An 11607-nucleotide genomic window follows, 5' to 3' on the forward strand; every position below is an offset into this window, starting at 1 on the left:
CCACTGTTTCATTTCAAGTCAGAATCTGAATCAGAATCAGCTTTAATGCCAAGTACTGTGGATTTTACATGAGGATGAGGATTTCGCTTTGGTGCATCGGTGCATAGAATAAACAAAGAATTTTAGATATCTACGAATTTTAAGCAAGAAGTAATATTAATTCTATAATAATGCAATATATATTTTGTATGAAAAGTGAACCAGTGCAAAAAAGTCATGTTGAATTTTACTGCTATAGGCTGATAGCACATGCTCAGGTTCAGGGCACACACACACACACACTCTCATTCACACACACACTCACACACTATACGGACAATTTTCCAGAGATGCCAATCAACCTACCATGCATGTCTTTGGACCGGGGGAGGACCCGAGGCACGGGGAGAACATGTAAACTCCACACACACAAGGCGGAGGTGGGAATCGAACCCCCAACCCTGGAGGTGTGAGGCGGACGTGCTAACCACTAAGCCACCGTTGCCCCCCAATCTTAACATTTCCATAATATTCATTTTTTTTTCTAACTGGGAACATTGTATGAGCAATGTTGGGATATTTCCGACCTCCAAGTAAGAAACTTTTTGTAGGAGTATGTGGCTTTTTTTTAAGACTTTTTTCCGAGTTGTGATTCTGTGATGTCGTTCTCATGGTGAAAAGTAAGAGCATGAAATAATAGCATGATTTAAGCCTGTGTTGATGTTTATAATATCTTAATACTAGTTATGTGTAAGAGTTCCCCAGTTGCAGCATTACAGCGGTCTCAGCTCAGCTAGTTATTTGTCTACATGTTGATATAAAGTTCTGGAAGCTGATCTATTTGATGACTAAGTGAGAAAGTCTCAAACATAAATAGACTAAAACACAAAAGCACCGCTGCATCACTCTTGTTAAGGTACACATGATGCAATTGCTACATCTAATTGAAACTCTATCAGCTGAATGGCATTGTAGGTAGTGTAGGAAACCGTTCTGTTAAAATAGACCAATATGTCAATAACAAGGGTTTAATAAAAATAAAAAAATGAGATATTGATAATAAACATCAAGGTACTAGCTTCAGTTCCAGTCCACGTGAAAACAAACGGAATCCAGCCGTATCGCTCTCGGTTGTTCACATGTTTGTTTCCGATTTTCTCATGACTTTATCATCAGTTGAATGGAAATCACTAGATTATCATCAGACACAGACGAGCAGCATGTGGTTGGTTTCCCAAGATCTCCTCACAGGGTGATTCAGAGTCCCCTGCTGTGAAGTCACGGACATTCCAATATATCTCATCTAAGTCATGAGGAATAAGAACATTCGAGCTCTGTGAGATCCAATGGGAGCCACCGGGAGCCACCGAGAGCCACCTGTCTCAGACGATTGCTCTCAAATCGCCATAAACTTCACTGGCGAGTGGTAAAAATGATGTTTAGTCAGAACTAAATTTCGTCCTTTCAAACGGTCACGACTGCGTTCCACAGGCACACAGACACCTTAGGAATTTTAGTAAATTCTTGGAGTTGGGATACACAGAAGTCAAGATTATGTCTTTGTGACAAAATCTAATATAATAGGTTATATATTTTACATACTGTGTAGAGTAACCAGTTACTGTACATCTCTGTAACCAGTTGACTAAATGGGCTACCAATCGGACGGTTGTGAGTTCTATCCCAGGTCCACCAAGGTGCCACTGTTGGACCCCTGAGCAAGGCCCTTAACCTTCAATTGCACAGCTTTATACAAATAAGGATAAGGGTGTCTTCCAAATGACTTTGATTTTTATGGGTTCTTCCACATGACAATATTTGAGCAGTTAAAAAATCTCCCCTTGTTTTTCCCCAGCTCCAGTTCCATAGAACAGTAACACAACACCATCAGCTGTAACCCATCTGTTTAACATCTAATTATCGAGTCAATTACAGGCAGGTACCCAGGGAATCGGGCCTGGATGGAAAGAACACAGAAAAGCACATCGGGTTCCAATCCTGTCAGCCGAGTACAGGAATCCGAGCGTACAGACTGAGCAAAACTCAATGAAAGAATGAAAGAGACAAGGATTAAAATAAAAATGTCTCATGAGAGCCTCAGATTGCTGTTCTTGGCTGATAGAAGAGGAACCTGATGTGGCCTACAGTATGTTGTACCTGATGTAGCTTATCCACCTCGAGTTTTGATGCTTTTCTGCTCATCATGGCTGTAAATAGTGACTCAGGTGTATCATGCTGGACACCGATGAACACTGGTAGAGTTAATTCAGCTAATGATTTTGTTCTTTATTAGTTTGTCTGTGATGAGAACCAAGGTTAAGTTGAAAGCAAAAATCCACACGTCGATGTGTATTTCTGATCTTCAATGTAGTTCGACGGAATTTAAACTCTTGCTTCTGAAGGCGATGCAGCGGTGCTTTAGTTCATTGAGATACAAAACCCACGTCAACACCATCACTGCTCATCGTCTCGTGGATCGCTAAGTAGCCGAGTCTCAGTAGCCAAGACTCTGGGGTAACTCAGAGTCATATATCTGCATTGCATTCTGGATTTCTCATTAATATGATGTGGAAAGAGGTGAGTGAGATATAAAACATAGGATGTTATTGAAAAATAATTATCTTCCAGCTGATAAAAATAACTCAATCGTATTACACGTATTACACAAAAAAAATAGGTTCCTTGGGGTTTTATACAGCATCCTGGTGTTCCCGTAGAACTTCTTCCAAAAATATGGTTCTCTGGGAGCGATGAAGTATTTCTATTAAGGTATGTATACTGTACAGTACAGTATAAGGTGAAATGGGTGCCATTACTTTTAGAGATTCGTCTCTATGTAGATAACACTTAGAGATGTTCATGTATGAAATGATGTGTTTATGAACGTTTTTTTTTTTTTGGTCGGAAAAGCTAAAGAGATGATATCATTTGATTTGAAACGATGAAACATTTCAGTAAGAGGGAAGAGTTGTGAGTGGGAGGAGTTTCGTGAGGGGGTGGGGGTGGGGGTTTGACTGTTATCGATATTATAGATAATTTACTCATAACAGAATGTCGTTGAAATAAATGTCTTTGAAATTGTTTGAATTTACTGCATTTCGGTTTCCATTTCTCTATAATAACATTCATTCATTCATTTTCTACCGCTTATCCGAACTTCTCGGGTCACGGGGAGCCTGTGCCTATTTCAGGCGTCATCGGGCATCGAGGCAGGATACACCCTGGATGGAGTGCCAACCCATCACAGGGCACACACACACTCTCATTCACTCACACACTCACACACTATGGACAATTTCCCAGAGATGCCAACCAACCTACCATGCATGTCTTTGGACCGGGGGAGGAAACCGGAGTACCCGGAGGAAACCCCCAAGGCACGGGGAGAACATGCAAACTCCACACACACAAGGCGGAGGCGGGAATCGAACCCCCAACCCTAGCAAACGTGCTAACCACTAAGCCACTGTACCTCTATAATAATAATAATAATAATAATAATAATAATAATAATAATAATAATAATAATAATAATAATAAAAACTACCACAGAATGTTATTTCTTACTTAAAGTGGATATACTTGGAGATCTGTTCTTCAGAAGCGCTGCCCAGAGATGATATCAGCAGTGATGCGAGACTCACACATGCACCTTTATGCAGTACACTAGAGATTATATAATAAAAACATGTATTTTTAAGCACGAGCACTTTGTCAAAAAAAAAAAGGCGAACAGAACTTTAAAACCTGGACGTGATTTACTCCAGAGGTTGTTTTGCATGAAAGCAGCGTACAGTGCGGTGGAAAAGGCGGGATGTTTCAGCTGCCCACGGCCAGGAGGTACGATCCAAGAGCCAGACTTCTGAATGATGAAAGCACTTGGCACATGGGAGGCTTAAGCCAAGAGCTCTGAGCGAAAAAGCTGCAGCCTGCTTTTCAACTTAAGTTTTTTTTTTCCAGGCAATCTGAGAGAGACGGGTGAGGTTTAGGAGTTCAGCACCCCGGGGTGAAGGCTCCCGGTGCGCTGGTGCAGGAATACAGCGTTAGGGATGAGGCTGCTTTTTGATGGAGTTGTGTTCTAGGAGTTTGTATGGGATCCAGAGGGACTGCTGCAGCCTCCGTGAGATATGACCCGCACTTCAGAGAGGCCACGCGGAGGAGAGAAACGCTCTCACAAGTCATCAGTTTGATCTTTTTATATCAACATCTCGCAGCGCTGCTTTCTCCTTCTGCATAGCTTTTTATTATTTTTTTTTTAACAAGCCTTTATCACCTTTTCAGTTTCATGTTCAGCGAGTCTTTAGAACAAGGCACATCTCTGGATAGGAAGAGGTGGTGTGTCAGAAAGCAGTGACCTTCATTCCTTCTTTCCGTCTTCAAGCGAACGGAATCAAAGCTTTCTTATTTTGCATCTCAGCACATTTGTGTAACAAAAAAGTTTGCATCTGCAATACAAAGGAATGAATATTACAATTCGAAAATGAAAATTAAACACGTTATAATGTAATATATGCTGTTTAGTAACGTTATTGAGCATAAAGCTTATTACGATTCTAAACTAAATTATGCTAAAACTTTAGCAAAAAATCACAAAACGATTTCAAAACGTCCCAAAAGGTTCTCAAAAAGCATTTTAGAGGCGATTTTTAAAATCTCGATTTTTTCCTCCATATTTTTACCGATTTTTCCCCAGCTGTGTTTCCCAACACCTTCCCAATTTAATCCAGATAATAAACAGTTAAAACACTTATTTTGAGAATAAACAGAATTTTTGTCTCTAATTATTTTCCTACAAAATGCTGTTCCAAATCTTTGTAATTTCCCAATAAATTTCTTTTAATTTATTTTCAATCTCATTCCCAATTTCCTGAATTTGTTCTGTTTTTTTTTTTTAGTTTAAGCCTGATTCCAAACTGTATTAAATATATTTCTAAGAATTAGAAGATTACAACATCTATCTATCTATCTATCTATCTATCTATCTATCTATCTATCTATCTATCTATCTATCTATCTATCTATCTATCTATCTATCTATCTATCTATCTATCTATCTATCTATCTATCTATCTATCTATTTTGAAAGACTTGATTGCAACAACAGAAACACGATTGCGTTACTATATTTGAATACATTTCTCTCTCTATCTTTTTCTCTCTCTTTCTTGAAATAATTCTCTTTTCTATTCAGCTCCCTTTTTTTTTTTTTTTTTTGTGAGGAACTGAAACGGAGAAGCCGTGAGGCGGATTTAAGACACCAAGTCATCTTCTAAAGCAGTCAGAGCCTGTAAAGAAAAGAGAGACAGAGAAAAAGAAGAGGAAAAAAAAACAGTTAGCTGTGCTACCTAACAGAAAGAAAGGAAAAAAAGAGCGGATGGAGTGAATCCAGCTCCAGGAGTGAACGAGTCTCAGAAGGCGAGTGTTGGCTGAAGGCCCAGACTGAGGCACGGGGCACAGGGAGAGGCAGGGTTGCAGCGTGTAACCTTGGCCCTGTTTATGTTCCACATTCTGACGGCAGGGAGGCCTTAAATTGGATCCATGCTGTAGGGGATTAGGCCTATGAACCCTGGGACGTGTGTGTGTGTGTGTGTGTGTGTGTGTGTGTGTGTGTGTGTGTGTGTGTGTGTGTGTGTGTGTGTGTGTGTGTGTGTGTGTGTGTGTGTGTGTGTGTTGGTGTTTAAGGAGCTTGGATGGTGTGGGACAGAGGAAAGCAGGCAGACGTGTCCTGAAGGGTTGGGAAAAAGTGCTACCCACACACACCACACACACACACACACACACACACACACACACACACACACACACACATGCATAACATCTCCCTCTCCCAGAGTCTGGCAGAGGCCGATGGATGTGCCTCCATGTGTGGCGGATGTTTTCCACGAGCCGCAGCTGTCCAAACCGCAGGGCCTGGGGAAAGGGAGGAGGAGGAACGAGTGCAGGAACGAGGGATCTTGGCAAAGGTCAGACACTTCAAGATGACTGCGAGTGTGGGAACTCTCCGGAAAGGCATGTGCAAAATGCCGTGTGCCACGATATCGTTTTACTCCCTGACGGAAAAAGCATATATGTGGGGATGGGGGAGGGGGGAATTATATATTGTTGCACAGCAGGAATATGTAAAAAAAAATATATATAGGAAACACACACACACACACACACACACACACACACACACACACACACACACACACACACACACACACACACGCACACACACATACACACACACACACACACACACAACTGTCTTGTTGTTTTATAGATATATTCAATGAAAGTGCAATTTTCTTCACAATGTTTTGCTTCAGTAACAGTTACATTCTGTAAATTTTTGGATTATAGAAATAAAAAGATCTATTAATATTTATCGAAAACCACCTCGATAAAAGCGTGCAAACATTTTTTGGCAAAAAAACAAAACAAAAAAAAACGAACAATTAAACATTTCTAATCAAATCTAAAAACATATATTTACTTTAATTTTATAAAATTCTTTTTTACTCAGTGAATCATATATATTGCTGGAACAACACTTAATTAAAAAAAAGCCTTTTAACTTTTAGATTTTTTGCACACTTATACCAACAAATTATATATTTTATAATATTTTACTAAATGCTATGTTTTTCATTTAATGATTTTTTAACGTAATAAATAAGTCATTTATATTTTGCTTAAACGATTCATTTATTTAAAAAAGTGTTCTATGTAAAAATGTACACTTGCTTCAAACAAACAATGAATAAACAAACAAACAAACAAATAAACAAATAATAAAAAATAAATTAAATGATAAATTAATGAATTATATTTATGTTTATGTTTATTTCCCCGTCTACTGCCTTTTTTTACCCAATCCTTCAAGACCCGGCCTCTGGCTTCCTTTGTGCCGTGTGAATTAATCAAGTGTTGCATCACAGCGTAGCGTTACACACTCGGAGGAAACTGCTGTCTGCCCTCTTCCTCATACCTGAGCTCAAACATGACTGGATAGTTTTTATTGTGATTGACAGGAGAGAGAGAGACAGTGAGAGAGTACAAGCTCCTCCCACATGGTCTGGAGGGGGGGGGGGTACTGTAGGAGTGGATGAACTCAACCCCACTGACTCAAATCCACTGAACACCTTTAGGATGAACTGTAACTGGAGTCTCCTTAACATCCCAACTTCAGTGTCTGATCTCACTAATGTTCTTGTTAAACATGTGAATGAACCCCAGGTACAACAAGCTGCCACTGCTGGGCCCCTGAGCAAGGCCCTTAACTCTCAGTTGCTCAGTTATAAGTCTCTCTGGATAAGGGTGTCTGCTAAATGCCGTAAATGTAAATGTAAAAGCTTTTGGGTCGAGAAGCGGAGCTTATTATAACAGGACAACAGGGAACAAATCTGTTATGAGACGTTCACCGGTGCTCAGATAGTGTACGTTTTTAACTCTGTCCAAATAATCATCAGGATAATCAGTGAAGAATAAACATTTGGATGAATAATTTGCTGATATTACAAATCCAGGATGTTCATACAGTGTACAGTTATTTAGAGCATCATTTGTTCATCATTTGTTCATTGATGTTGATCGTTTTTACCTCATGACACCAGTCACTGTCTGAGAAACACAGAACCAGAGATGTGAGAGCACCAGAGGAGCAGAAGTGTGAGAGAAAACCGACTCAAACGTCTCCAGAAATGGTGTTGAATGTTTGTAGCAGAATATGTGAGAACATGCAGCGACTTTTCCCTCACACACACACACACACACACACACACACACACACACACACACACACACACACACACACACACACACACACACACACACACACACACACACACACACATATATTTACAGAGCTGTCTTTAACTGTTCAGCTCTGTAGGTGTGTGTATTGTTACATTAACTGTAGCATAACCTTCGGCTTCGCTCTTTTCTAGCTTTGTGTGAACACGACGCATTTCTATTCACTCCACAGCACCTGTCATGGCAGATAATCCCACTTATTTACTTTCCCATGCCCGAGACAAGCCTTTCTATGAACTGGCTCAGGGGAATACAGTATAAATCACACACACACACACACACACACACACACACACACACACACTCTCACACACTAAAAACTACACACACACTCACCTTTTCCCTTTCCCAAATAGGATGTGGGTCAACAGGGTTTATAATGGGAATGAATGCTGTGTAAATATGATCTTACCTCGGCTCTTTTATCAACAAGGATACATCTTCAGTGATACTTTCCGAGGCCTTTATATCGTCTGACGTGTATTCAGTAATGCTGCATTGAAAAGCTTCAATGTGCAGTTCCCAGAGGAGCCTCTCTTCTCATAATGGGACTCAATTCATTACAGTGTCTGGCGTTAGATCGTTTCTATGAAGCAGCCCATTCTGCGATCTTTAGTCAGTAATTATTGTATTTTTTCTTTCTGTTTTATATTCTATTCAGAGTCAAGTTTCTTCACATGACCTTTCCTGAAGTACGACCTGGAAGAGACACTAACATGTGAAATAGATACTCGCAAAGGATTAATTTAGGATGAAACGCTATAAAGGAGCAGCTAATATGATTACTTTTGTAGTGTGTGTGTGTGTGTGTGTGTGTGTGTGTGTGTGTGTGTGTGTGTGTGTGTGTGTGTTTTGTATGCCAGCATGTCACAATTCATGCTATTTGATTAGTATGAAAACGATAAAACAAAGTGTGCTTAGCAGTGCCTTCGAAAACGGTTGAAAAGTAGTCAAATACCATAAAGTCATACATGAAATGATCGACACACGATTCGATTTGTGATATTTTTTCTCAGCTGTAATGCATGAGATTTAGCGCTTTATATTTTAAGTGGAATATGTACAATTTTAATATGTGGAATATACAGTACAGAACAAAAGTTTGGACACACCTTCCAAAAGTTTGGACACACCACCTTTTCAACAGAACAATGACCCCAAACACACCCCCAGGCTGTGTAAGGGCTATTTGACCATGAAGGAGAGTGATGGGGTGCTGCACCAGATGACCCGGCCTCCACAGTCACCGGACCTGAACCCGATCGAGACGGTTTGGGGTGAGCTGGACCGCAGAGTGAAGGCAAAAGGGCCAACAAGTGCTAAGCATCTCTGGGAACTCCTTCAAGACTGTTGGAAGACCATTTCAGGTGACGACCTCTTGAAGCTCATCAAGAGAATGCCAAGAGTGTGCAAAGCAGTAATCAAAGCAAAAGGTGGCGACTTTGAAGAACCTAGAATATGACATATTTTCAGTTGTTTCACACTTTTTTGTTATGTACGTATATAATTCCACACGTGTTCATTCATAGTTTTGATGCCTTCGGTGTGAATCTACAATTTTCATAGTCATGAAAATAAAGAAAACTCTTTGAATGAGAAGTAGGTGTGTCCAAACTTTTGGTCTGTACTATATATACATCGTCGCTGTCGGACGGAAACCTCCTACAGTATGTCCAAATTTTGTCAATTTCATATTTTTTTCACATATCGATGCTATCGGTCAGTCCGCACGTGGGTCTGTTATTTTTACAAGTTATTAACCAATCTAATGTCTTGAAAATAGCTTAAATCTCTTAAATACATTGGACACTTCAACTGTCCACGTCTTCTGAGGTAAATGTCTTCAAAACACTGGGCTCAAAGAAAACAAAATCTTGACCCCCGCTAGTTCTGGTGCTTGTCTGAGGACAGGAATTTAGCAATCTAGACAATCCACTGCAAAGCGGACTAAACCCTGTGCATTGCAGATAAGATACGGCGTTTTTTTAATTTCCTGAAAAATAATGATTTTGGATGTACGAGGATTCCGTCCGACAGCGACGATTTTATATATATATATACAATAAGATAGCTGTTCTGTTTAATGTTGTGTGCCAAATGGTGTAAATATTAATATTAATGTCCAGAGTGAGATAGTTTCAGGATACTGGGGTTGTTGAGATGGTGTCAGTTTTTATCCTTAGAAATTCGACAACCAAATGAATCAACTAAACAGTGCTACACTGAATCTGTGTTTGTTGAGCTCTTCTTTGCCTCCTGTACCATCAACCATATGCTGTGAGACCTCAGGGACAGTTCCAATTTCTTTTAATTAATTCATGGGGTGCCAATATTTTTGTTTGACCTGCTGTTTGAGTGGAAAATGTAAATGTTAACTACTTATTAGGATTTAAGCTGTGATCAATCTTCTAAAACAAAAAAATAAACAGCTTACAATTAGTTTGGAATTCTTGTGTGTAATGTTTCTTTTATACAAATGATTTAGCATATTACATTAGCATTAGCATAGCATTAGCACATTACATTAGCTACATTCGCTCTGTGCACAAGTGCGTTATACGGAAAGTATGTTTTATTAATCCGTAGCTGGTAAACACTGCTGTAAGCATTCAGCATACAGTAAACACAGAGTAAGAAGCCAGGTTAATGTTCGCTAGTAGCTATTAGCTTGAGTGCAGCTGTTCAGGATTGAGCCTTTTTCCCTAGAGAGGTTCATCCCAAAGCCTGTGTTTATGCTGTGTGTAATTACAGGCCTCAGTCTGAGAAGGAACCATTTACACTCCAAGATTCTTCTCTATCGAGCAGTGATACACACACACACACACACACACACACACACACACACACACACACACACACACACACACACACACACACACACACACACACACACACACAAAGACACAAGTCTGAACTTATTTAACCTGCCCTACCCCTAGATCAGACAGCAGGAAAGGTGCTTAAAATCTCACAGAGCTGAAATTCTGATACCTAAGAAAGAAATATAGGGGAAAATCAAAGCCTGGAGTTCTCCCCGTGCCTTGGGGGTTTCCTCCGGGTACTCCGGTCTCCTCCCCGGGTCCAAAGACATGCATGGTAGGTTGATTGGCATATCTGAAAAATTGTCCGTAGTGTGTGAGTGTGTGAGTGAATGAGAGAGTGTGTGTGCCCTGTGATGGGTCGGCACTCCGTCCAGGGTGTATCATGCCTCGATGCCCGATGACGCCTGAGATAGGCACAGGCTCCCCGTGACCCGAGAAGTTCGGATAAGCGGTAGAAGATGAATGAATGAATCAAAGCCTACTAAAGAGTACAGGACCCTGGCGTCGTGTTCCCAGGACTGACTCCGGATCCAGCACCAGGATAAAGCACTTACTGAAGCTGACTGAAAGAATGAGTGAAGATTAGAGCTTGATAATATACATATATTCGTGTGTGTGTGTGTGTGTGTGTGTGTGTGTGTGTGTGTGTGTGTGTGTGTGTGTGTGTGTGTGTAAAGCCAGCATTCCTAAATTTCTAACCCTTTTTTTTAACACCTAAAACCGTCTTCCAAACCCATTTAGGACCAAGAGAGCCATCACTATCGATAAAAATAACAAACAATGTACACCATTGTTGATTTTGTGCCAAACAAGATAGTCTTCATCAGCAAGTTTAAAACCTTGCGCTTTCCTCCCTTCATGGTTTCATATGACGAAGTAAAAAAAAAAATCTTGTTGTTTTCGGTTCATCTACAAAATCTTTGGTGAATTTTCATCATGAGGTGTGAGACTGAATAACATGTCCAGTCAGTGTGTGGTGCAGCGAGAGGAAAGTGTGACGTAAGTGTTA

This window comes from Tachysurus fulvidraco, chromosome 5 (assembly GCF_022655615.1).
Source record: "Tachysurus fulvidraco isolate hzauxx_2018 chromosome 5, HZAU_PFXX_2.0, whole genome shotgun sequence".
Classification (NCBI taxonomy): Eukaryota; Metazoa; Chordata; class Actinopteri; order Siluriformes; family Bagridae; genus Tachysurus; species Tachysurus fulvidraco.